This window comes from Camelus dromedarius, chromosome 12, assembly GCF_036321535.1.
Source record: "Camelus dromedarius isolate mCamDro1 chromosome 12, mCamDro1.pat, whole genome shotgun sequence".
In the NCBI taxonomy this organism is placed as follows: domain Eukaryota; kingdom Metazoa; phylum Chordata; class Mammalia; order Artiodactyla; family Camelidae; genus Camelus; species Camelus dromedarius.
In genome coordinates, this window is record NC_087447.1 from 6,240,345 (window position 1) to 6,252,644 (window position 12,300).

A 12,300-nucleotide genomic window follows, 5' to 3' on the forward strand; every position below is an offset into this window, starting at 1 on the left:
TAATTCATACTTTTTTAGAATAATATATTTTATGTATATTTAAGCTTTTTTGGGTAAAACGTGCATAATATATGTATCATTTGGGACTGCCTTACTTAGGAGTGACAGAAATGTAACTCATACTAGCAGAAGCAAGCAGGGGCTCGTTGGCCTGAGGCCTCAGAGCAGGGCCAGCTCGGTGTCGTCAGGGCCCTCAGTGATTTCCTGGATCGCCTCTGCTCCTCTTGGTTGATAGTCCCTTTCTCCCTGTAGGTTCTTCAGGAAGCTCCAGTTCATACTCAGTCCTTACAGACGGGGTTACTTCTTCAAGGATCCATGCATTTCAGGGAGGACAGACTAGTCTTACTCAGGTCACTTGACCTCTCCTGAGTGACTGCTGTGGCCAGGGCTGAGTAGGGGAATATGGGGAGGCAAGATAACCACCCTGATCCTTGACATGTGCTCTCCGTGGAATAGAGAGGTTCTTTTACCCAAAAAAGGGGGCACGGGGTGAGAGCAGGTAAAACCAACAAACGTTTGTCCTGTGTTCTGGGCATTTTATTTTCTTTGAGTAGCTTTGCAATATGTCCACTTTGTTAGCCTTTTCCTTCTGTTTCTTTGGGGTTATTTGCTCATTCTGACTCCTTGGGTTGTATGTTTAGTTAATTTGTCTTGTTTTTTTAATATATTTAGGGCTTAAAATGTTCCTTTAAGTACTCCTTTGTTTGCCAGTTTATTGGATGTGTCTGTGTGATTTTGGGGGCATTGTATTAGTTTTTTTTTCCCCAGCTCTCTGTGATTTTAATAATCTTTTTTTCTCCCTAAAAACCTTTTAATCTCTGCTTCCTCTCATCAGCCATTTAGCTCCTGTGGGTCATAGCTAGGAATTCTGATGGTGAAAACTTGAGTAGATAAATCCACAGAAAAATTAAAAGGCGGTCAGAGATCTTTCCTTTAAAAGGGAATCAAACACAGATGTTTTTATAATTAAATTCAATTAAGCCCTGGAGAAACAACTCCTTTTCTAGAAATTATTCAAGCCCAAAGAAAAAGATTAAGTGTCTCCGAACCCATTCTACAAGAGTCCTTGTATTCTGCATGCTGTTACCGTTTGTCATTCTCCAACGTTGAATTCCACCTCTACTCTCCCAACTTAGTAGTGGAATCCAGCTGTATATGATTAGAGCTCCCAGAATGAGCTGTGCTCAAGAGCCCTTTTTCCCCAAAGCCGTGGCCAGTCCATGTGATTGATTGACTCCTACTGCAGTTAGGTTTGAGACTTGTGGCCTGTCAAACTCTGCATCTCTGTCACTTTAGGGCCAACCTTTACAGCCAAGTGGTTTCCACCGGAGCTTTCCCCCTGCAGCCCAGCTCACTTTCCTCCCTTGCCATCTGCCACCCATGGCACTCTGAGTGAGCCACAGGGTTTTTCTCCTTTAATCTGTAAATGTGGTGAGATACCGTGACACAGTTTCTCATGTTAAGACATCCTCGCGTTGCTGGAATCAAAAAGTCGTGATGTATTTTTCAATATATTGCTGGATTTGGTTTTCTGACGTTTGGGGGGATTTTGGCATCCAGGCTCATAAGTGAAATGGTTTAAGCTTTTCCTTTCCTGTCTGGTTTTTTTTTTTTTTTTTTTTTTTTGAGGGAGGTAATTAGGTTTATTTATTTATTTATTTATTTAAATGGAGGTACTGGGGATTGAACCCAGGACCTTGTGCATGCTAAGCATGTGCTCTACCACTGAGCTATACCTTCCCCCTCCTGTCTGGTTTTTTGTTTTGCTTTTTGTCAAGGTTATGCTAATCTCATAAAATGAGGTGGAGATGTTCTCTCTCTTTATTTTCATTACAAGTGTCTGTATAAGATTGGAATTTTGCATTTCTAAACCTTTTGGTAAAACTTATAAAACCTGCTGTGCCTGGCATTTTGCCCATGGGTGGGTAGAGTTCTACTTCAGATTTTTATTGATAATAGGTCGCTCAAGTTTCAGTTCTTGAGTCAGTTATATTTTCAAGGATGTATGTATTTTTAAAAATTTTTTAATAGACTTTATTCTTTTAGAGCAGTTTCAGGTTCACAAAAGAATTGAGCAGAAAATACAGAGTTTGCATATAGCCCTCCCGACCCACACATATATACTCCCCTACCCTCAACATCCCTCATCAGTGTGCCATATTTGTTACAATTGATGAACCAACATGGGCACATTATTATCAACCAAAGTCCACAGTTTACATTAGGGTTCACTCTTGATGTACATTCTGTGGGCTTTGACAAATGCATAATGACATACAGCCACCACTATAGTGTCATACAGAATCATTTCATATCATTTTTTTTTACTGCATATATATTTTTAAATTTATGTATATGTACTGTTCGTTGTCTCTAAGAATGTTTAGAGCTTTAGCTTTTTAAATTTAGTTATCAAAGGAATAAAGCCAACCACAAAATAAGAATTAACTCAAAAAATACATACACCCTGCTATTAACAGCAACATTATTTATAATTGCCAAGATATGGAAGCATCCTAAGTGCACATCAGTAGCTGAATAGATAATGGAGATGCAGCATATGTGTATATGTAATGACATGCAACTCACCCATAAAAAAGAGGGATATTTTGTCATTTGCAGCCCTTCACTGTTTTTGTTTTTTCACTTCAAAAACTAGAATTTTATAACTGGCAGAGACATTTCCATTACATCAAAAACAACAAAATGCCTAGAAGTAAACTTAACCAAGGAGGTTACCTATTCTCTGAAAACTGAAATGACACAAAGAAATGGAAAGATTTCTTGTGCTCTTGGATGGAAGAATCAACACTATCAAAATGGCCACGCTACCCAAAGCAATCCACAGATCCAGTGCAACCCCTATCGAAATACTCGCAACGTTCCTCACAGAACTAGAACAAACAATTCCAAAATTTATAAGGAACCACAAAAGACCCTGAACAGCCAAAGCAATCTTTTGTAGGTCTCTTATTTTCTCTTTCTTCTTTTTGTTAGCTTTTCTTAAGGTTTGATGACTAGAAAAGTTCCTGTAACATTTGTAGTAAAGCTGGTTTGGTGGTGCTGAAATCTTTTAGTTTTTGTTTATCTGTGAAGCTTTTGATTTCTCCATCAAGTCTGAATGAGAGCCTTGCTGGATAGAGTATTCTTGGTTGTAAGTTTCTCCCTTGCATCACTTTAAATATATCGTGCCACTCTCTTCTGGCCTGTAGAGTTTCTGCTGAAAAATCAGCTGATAACCTTATGGGAGTTCCCTTGTAGGTCATTCGTTGCTTGTCTCTTGCTAATTTTAATATTTTCTCCTTATCCTTAATTGTTGTCAATTTGATGACTATGTGCCTTGATGTGTTCCTCTTTGGGCTGATTCTGTGTGGTACTCTGCACTTCCAGGACTGGGGTGACTGTTTCCTTTCCCAAGTTGGGGAAGATTATCTCTCCAAAATTTTTCTCAGGTCCTTTCTCTCTCTCTTCTCTTTCTGGGACCCCTATAATGTGAATATTAGAGTGCTAAGGCAGTATATTTTTATATTTTCTTAATGTATCTATGGCACATAGTTATTTGTAGAATTGCCTGGTGTTTGTAGTCTTGGCTGTATTAAAGTACCATCCCCCTTTGTTGTATCTAATATTTTTCATTTGTGCTTTCTCTTTTTTTATCCTGTAGATCCTGGCCGAAGTTCACTTGTTACTCTCTTCACAGCCGCAGCTTTTTGTTGTCATTCCCCATTTTTAGCTTTCTTCTGTTTCATTAATTTCTGCTTACCATATTTCTCCTTTACTTACACTTCCTTTGGGTTCATTCTGTGGTTTTTTTTTTCCCTTACTCTTTTTGTTTGGTCCATAACTCATTAATTTGCAGCTCCCTTACCTCAAACTAGTTAGGGGATTTTCAAATCTGAAGAAAGGGTGAAAGGATTATAAAACAAGTATCTGTATACCCTTCAAAAGGGTCACTCATTTATAACATTTTGCCACATTCTGTTTGTACACACAACACACATAGTTTTTACACTTAGTTGTTACATCTCTTTGACCTCTTTTAATTTAGAACTTACTCCTTAGCCCTTTTTTGGTTTATTTTTTATAAAATGGACTTTTTAACCAGTTCAGGCCATTATAAAATTATAAACATGTCCTGAGTTTGGATTTGTGTGATTGTATTTATATGCTTAGATTTGGGTTAAACAGTTCTATCAAAAATAACCTAGAGCTTTAACTGCAAAGATAACCTAGAGCTTTAACTGCGTGGCCAGGTATAGAGCTGATATTCGCTTATTGCAGATCACAGGGCACGTGAGGCAGGACGTCCAGCTATTGGTGATGCTAGCTTTGATCACCTGGTTAAAGGGATGGCTTCCGTATCATTTCCCTATAGAGGGTACCATTTTCTCTTTGTAATTAGGTAATCTGTGGAATAGCTTACCTTGTAAGGCTAAAATTTCCCTTTATGCAGCTTTGTAAGTTATTTATATGTCGTTAGTTTTTTGAAGTATGTTGAAATACACATAAAATTTACCACCTTAATCATTTGTAAGTGTGCAGTTCAGTAGTAGTAAGTACATTGACATTCTTGTGCAACCAACTGTCTGGTTTTCATACCCATTAACAACTCCCAATTTGCCCTTCCTCCAGGCCCCGACAGCCATCATTCTACTTTGTTACTATGAGTGTGACTAGATACCTCAGATAAGTGAGCTCATACAATATTTGTCTTTTAGTGACTGGCTTGTTTATTTCACTTTGTATGCTGTTCTCAGAGTTCATCCATGTTGTAGCATATGCCATGAAGTTTCAGGCTGAATAATACTCCATGGTGTGTGTATGCCGCATTTTGTTTATCCATTCATCTGTTGATGGACTCTTGGACTCCTTCCACCTTTTACCTGTTGTGACTAATGCTCCTGTGAACATAGGTGTACAATATCTCTGAGACCTTGCTTTTAGTTCTTTTGGATATATACCCAGGAGTGGAATTGCTGGATCACACAGTAATTCTGTTTTTAATTTTTCAGGGAAGCACCACCATACTATTTTCCGTGGTGGCTGCACCAGTATACATTGCCCACCATTGGTGCACAAAGGGTTCCAGTTTCTTCACATCCTTGTCAACACATTATTTTCTGTTTGTTTGATACCCATCCTGATAGATGTGAAGTATCTAGTATTTTAATTATAGTTTAGTTTCGAGTGTTTTCTAGTTTCCATCATGATGCCTTTTTTGGTCCATAAATTATTGTATTTAAATATTTCATTGGTTATTTTTAATGACAGCACCTTCAAACTCACCACAACAAAACAAAAATGAGGACTTGACAGTAACCCAAGCCACCCTCCCATGCTATGCCCACCTCCCAGTTTCTATTCTCCCACCCAAGGTAACCGTCTCCTTGAATTCCATATGCCCTTGTTTTCCTTTCATATGGTTTTCTTGTTATTTTTTTAAATTTATTTAATTTTATTTTAATGGAGTTACTGGGGATTGAACCCAGGACCTCTTGTGTGGTAAGCATGTGCTCTACCACTGAGCTATTTCCCTCCCCCTATAAAGTTATTTTTAATTTTAAGGAAAATGATAACATGCTGAATGGCGTATTTGGGGGCTGACTTATTTAATACTACATTACTGTGGTTCTCCTTATTGCTATAGAATGCTTAGTTCATTTGTTCTGACTCTAATATTTCCTGTGAGACTATATCAAATTTATCCATTCACTTTTCTGATGACCTTTGGGTTCTTCCCATACTTCTATTGTTGTGAACATTCTTGTACATGTCTTTGCACATGTGGGAGGGTCTTTTTGAGACGCTTCCTACTCATAGAACTTCTGTGTCACAGCTTTAGGCAGTGCCAACAGATGTTTCCCGAAGTGGTTGCAACAACTGACATTAACCAGCAGTAGATCCTTAAGGTAGATTTAATGAATTCTTCCTGTAGTCTGTCAATTTTTGCTTAATCTGTTTTGAGTTTATGTTACTAAGTGCAACTTGTTTGAAATGGATCTCTTTTTGTGAATGGAACCCTTTGTTAAGGAATGACTAAAAGACATCCCTTTTATCTTAGTTTGTTTCATTTCATGCTAACATAGCTACCCCAGATTTCTTCTGGTTAGTGTTTTGGCCTGATAATTGTCTTCCATTTTTTCTCCAGTTTTATTGAGAAATAATTGACTTCCATCACTGTATAAAGTTTAAGGAGTACAGCACGATCGTTTGATTTACTTATGTTGTGAAGTGATTTCCTCAGAGTTCAGCTAATCTCCATCTTATATAGACACAACAAAAAGAAAAAAAAGGAAGAAAAGAAAGGGAAAAATTTTTTTCCTAGTGATGAGAACTCTTAGGATTGACTCTCTCAACACCTTCCCTGAGCATCTGTTGCACGGCAGTTAGCTGTCATCATCCTGTTGTACTGTACACCCCCAGCACCTAGACCTGCGCGTGGGTGCCTTCTGACCATCTTCCTCCAGTTTCCTCTTCTCTGACTCCCCGTCTTACATCCTTTTACTTTCAATCTGTGCATGTCTTCATGGTTTAGAAGTGTCTCTAGGAGTATCTGGATTATTATTATTTTTTTAATGAAGGTGCTGGGGATTTAACCTAGGACCCTGTGAATGCTAAGCATACACTGTACCATGAGATGTACCCACCCCCAGCCTCCGTATCTGGATTCTTAAAAATAGAATCACTATTTTTCCTTTAACTGATAATATTTATTAACTCATTGTAATAATTGATATTTTGGGACCCATCTGTCATAATTTTTTAATTTTAATATATTTAATATCCAAAATACTGTCATTTCAACATATAACATTATTAATTAGATATTTAACATTCTCTTTTTTCATTCTAAGTCACTGAAATATGCTATGTATTTTTTAACATTTTTTATTGAGTTATAGTCATTTTACAATGTTGTGTCAAATTCCACCATAGAGCACAATTTTTCAGTTATACATGAATATACATATATTCATTGTCACATTTTTTTCCTCTGTGAGCTACCATAAGATCTTGTATGTATTTCCCTGTGCTATACAGTATAATCTTGTTTATCTATTCTACATTTTGAAATCCCAGTCTGTCCCTTTCCACCCTCCGTCCCCTTGGCAACCACAAGTTTGTATTCTATGTCTATGAGTCTGTTTGTTTTGTATTTATGGGGTTTTTTTGTTGTTGTTTTTTTTTTTTAGATTCCACATATGAGCAATCTCATATGGTATTTTTCTTTCTCTTTCTGGCTTACTTCACTTACAGTGACATTCTCCAGGAGCATCCATGTTGCTGTAAATGGCGTTATGTTGTTGGTTTTTATGGCTGAATAGTATTCCATTGTATAAATATACCAAAATATGGTATATGTTTTAACTTACAGCATACCTCAGTTCAGACACAAAATTTTCATCAGAAATAATTTGATCTATATTTAGATTTTATGAAATTTACAGTTGAAAAATAGATTTACATACCCAAATTATTCTAAACATACCTAGAAGTTTGCTAGTAACTGAATCAAGTACAGACTTTTTTCCTTTAAATACTTATATACACATTTATAAAACTGGCTCATCTTTTTTAGAATAATCGATTTGACTTCGAATTAAAGACATGTCTGCTTGAAAACTATATCCAACTTAAATTCACTAACTCTAATTCAGAAGGGTATTGCAAAATCGAAAAGCCACACTAGATCTATCAATAGCAACAAAAAGTTCTTCAAAATTTTCTTGTAGTTTTTACAGCCAGTTTACATGCACTGTCAATTAAAATCTTCTACATATTGACTTAAATTATAAAAATGTAAAAAAAAATTATAAAAATGTGTAACATCAACATTGACTTATAAAGTTTCCATTTCAATATAAATTGTCATACCTGTTAGCTACCACCTGTCATATTTGAATGACAGTTTCAAATAGATATAAAATTCTAGATTCTAAATTATTTTCCTTATACTTAGAAAATACTACTTCATTGTCTTTTTGCCTCCAGTGTTGCTGTTGAAAAATCTGATGTTGGTATGATTCTTGTTCCTTTGTATGTGATAGACTTTTTCTCTGTGTAAGCTTTACCTCTGATCTTCTTAAAGTTCTATATGATGTACGTAAGCGTGCGTTCTTTCTTTTTTCTCTGTGGCACTCTGGGCTTTTTTGATCCAATGTGCTTCATGTTTGTATTATTCCAGGAAATTTATTGTCCATTATTTCTTGAGATATTTTCTCCCTACATATTTATATTCCTCTCTAGAATTCCTATTATTCACATTAGCACTTTTACTTTTATCTTCCATATCTCAGCTTTTCTTTTACATTTTTTATTTCTTCAGTCCTTCTTAGGTTTTCTCAGTCTGTCCTTCTAATTGACTGATTCCTAAACTGTACCCCTGCAGTTGTATATCCCGTTTAATGTATTCTTTATTTCAGCTCACGCTGAGGTCTCTAGCAGGTTTAAACTACATGGGATCATACTGGACATTCCCTTTGTAGGAAACTCTGGGAACCAGTGTCTAACTCACTCCAGCAATAGCACCCTAGAGGCAAGGCAGCTGGGGTCCTTTGCCATCAACTCCCATTATCAATCTTTGGTGGAGGGCTGCTCCTGGGAGTGTTAGCGTCTGACTGCCCACGTGTGTAGACCAGGCTTTAGTGGCCAGGGAAAGTCTTCAGGCAAAGAGTAGCAGGTGTTGGCCATTGAAATCTGGCCAGCACGCACGAGTCTGTTATGTGCTCGAGAGGATACGTGTGGGATTCTACAGAGTGTTCACCTCTCAGCAGCAGGAAGAAGACCATAAATGCAAAAGCCCTGGGGCCAGTGATACTGGAAGAATATAATTTCCAAAGCTGAGACTAATTCCACGGGGTCTGAAGGCTGTGTGGCTGAGTGTCAGGACTTGGTTTACACCTTCCTTATATTCCTGTTGCAGGACTCCTGAACACTGGTCTCTTGTCTCGTGGCCCAGTACAAAGGCTTTAGTAAAATTATTAAATGTGGAGTATGGTGCCTTCATTGTACAGATTGGTGTAGGGCCTCTTGTATTTGGAGAAAAAGGCCAGCAATTTGTCCTTAGTAGTTGCCCAGGTGTCCCCCAAGGAAGTTCCTTGGCTGGCAAGACCCTGGATTTTGTCTTCATTCAAGGTCCAACCATCTCTGCTTACCTCTGTCTGAGGAGCATGCAAGGCAGTGCGGACAGTTTCCTCAGCAGGAACCACTGTCAGAATATCATCGATGGAAAGGAAAGCTGGGACAGCAGCAGTGCTCACGTGTTGACGTGTGATGCATTGATGACATGCTGCGGGAGAATCCAGAATCCCTGTGGGATGTGTAAAGGCACATTGCCTACCTCGCCTGGTGACGAGGAATAAAGCATTGGCAATGTCCAAGGCTGTCTCCCAAGTGGCAGCAATTTTTTCAGTTATTGTTAGGATAGAATCTGATGACACTACAATATCCACTTCATTACGAACCTTTGCTAGTTCACAATGAGGTGCTAAGCACCAGGAACCTTTGTTACCAGCCAGTCCAGGTTGTTAAGCATGGAGGTCGTGCTGGGCATCACTCATCAGTTTTCATTAATTCTTGTATGAGAAGAGTAGTCTTGGGGTATGCATGCCATATGGTTCAAACTGCACGACCTTGGCCGATGTGAGAGGTGTAATCAGTTCCTGGCTCTGTACTCAGTCAACATTCACAGGAGCTACCAGCAGGGGTCACAATAAGCATGTCCAACTTACAAGTCACCAACTTGCCCTGGGCTGCAACCATCCACCCAGATTATACAATCCAGTAACACAACAGCCTGTCTAACCTAAGGGTCCGAGGGCCCCAGCGGCAAGTGTGACTGATCGGCCACTGGTAACAAGTTCCACAACCCAAGGGAGGATTAACTTACCGAGGTGCTGTCAGTCCCTCAACCCTCCAGCACATACAAACAGGAGTTTGTGCTCAGGAGCACTTGGAGAGTGGTGGGGAGCCTTCTTTCAAAGTACCCAAAGCAGGGCATGGGGGATCTCACTCCGCAGTGTCTGTGAGCCTGTCTTATCAGTCCTGTTTACCATCCATAGCCACACATAGCTTTGCAGGAGGGGGCCTCTGCAAGGAGGTCCTCCCCTTTTTTGGTTTCCCCTTCTGCCCAGGGCTGACAAGTCAGACACATTTTGGCACCCCCACTCCCCCGCTGTCTGTCCCCTCCCCACCCCTACGAGGGAGCATATATTGACACAAGAGGATATTTTGCTTCTCTTAGTGTCCCCTAGAGCAGGTGTACAGAGGAGGGAAAGGGCAGGGGTCTGGAGAAAGGCAGGTAATGCGTGTCTGCGCTGGGCAGGGGCACATTAAGTCTGGAAGGTACGGGGCCTGGAATGCCAAAGGGATTCTATTGAGAGGTTTTGATGAGATGGGAGAATCTGGTGCATCAAGAGTGAGAGAAGGGAAGGTGGGTGTCGTGGGAAGGGCCAGGACCCCGCTGGGCGGGAGCGGAGACCCTGAGTGAGGCTGACTCCGACTTCCCAGGGTGTCGGGGCCTCAGAGACATGGCCATGGGGGAGCGACTCTGACTCGCACCACAGCCCTGTGAGCGAGGACAGCCATCTCCATCCCACACCAAGATGAAGACATTCAGACCAACAGAACATGGGAGTTTATCACCAACAGACAGAACTTCTAGAAGATGAACTTCCAAAAAATGAAAATGACCCAGAGGAGAGATTTGAGAGGAAGAAAGAACAAGGAACAAGTTCATTAATGATGATGTCGAATTTGAGGGTGGTTCTTAAAAAGTCAAGTCAAGGTCCTGGAGAAGAAAAACTGGCTTCCAGGATATGAACTGAGGGGACGGGCACCTTAATTCAGGCAGCTCTGGAGAAGGCAGGGACCCTGCCCTGGCTGGGAAGGGCAGGTTCTGGGTCCCATGGGGATGAACTGGACCATCAGCTGACAAGAGCCACAAGCTGTGTAAGTCTGCTTGAAGGAATTTAGCAGACTGGGCAGGGGTTGGGCACAGCTCAGAGGGACAAAGACTATCTGAGCAAGGAGGGGAACCCTCTTGCCCCTGCTTAGCTTGCAAGCCATGCTTGCTTTGGACAATCCAGTCTTCAGGCTGAGGTTCCTACACCACGCCCAGGAGAAAGGGCCTCCTTGGGGACTGGGCAGGAGGAATAAAGTGACAGGGAGTGGAGAAGGGTTCCTGGGTGGGCCCTGGTGCTTTAGTGAAGGTGCTATATGGGCTGGTGGCAGAAAGGCAGAGGTATGGGTAAATTAAAGCTGGGCACCTGGAGCCCTTTTGAAGGCCACATATCACATGGAAGGGCATGAGCTGGACTCCCATCCCCTCTGCATCTGGCAGTGTCCATGGTTGATGGCTCCTCACCCAACAGACCCTCAGGGACCCAGGCAGCCTGTCTGGCCCTGCTCCTCATCCTCTTGCCCACCACTGCTGATGCTCAGTAAATATTTGTTGAAGAAATGAAAGAATGTTCTCAACTCTGCTTTACCCCAGCCCTGGTCAGAGATCACATGCTCCATTCTGCAGAGAACACTGAGTCAGTAGTAATCCACCTGAGGTCAGATGCCTTGTAAATGGAAAAGCTGTCCTGATGAGTTAGTGCCCCAGCCGACTCACCCCCAGGCCCTCACTGGCCCTCACACCAGGTGGTGCCAGGTGTGGAGGCATCATTGCCCCCAGTTCCCGAGGGCCAAGGGAAGTGCTGCTGGTGGGGCCCCACCTCCTCCATGGGTTCTGCCTGCCCTAGGGGCTCAGGCCTCAAAGATTTGGTGGCTCCCAGCCCCTCCCACCTCCTGGGGGCTGAACTGACTCTTTGCTCCCTCCCAGCCCTTCAGGTGAGCAAGCCCAGCCTGGGAGGGGGCCAGCGTACATGAGGGCAGGAAAGGGCAAGCACAGGGTCTAGGGTCAGAGGCCACGGGGATGGGAGGGAAAGCAGTCGGGTCAACCAGGGAGGCTTTCTGGAGGAGGCACCTAAGAGTCCCTGGACGCCCCTCCTAGTCCTTGGTTCATCATTTACTATCTTAGTCACAGGATCAGGGAGTTAAGAGGCACCCTGGGCCAATCCTGGTCAGTGTGACCCTGATCCACTGTTGCTTTAGACAAAGTCTTGGTCATTTCTGGCTCTGATGATGGCCGACAGCCTCCTAACAGGCCACAGAGGGTGAGGTGTGAGCTTTGACAAGAGCTCAGCCAGGGCTGGCGCTCCCAGGCCAGGGACACTGGACTGCCTGTCCACAACACCGGATGTGCCTTATAGGCTTCCAGGAGAATGTACTGAGATCCCCCAAATCCTAGACACC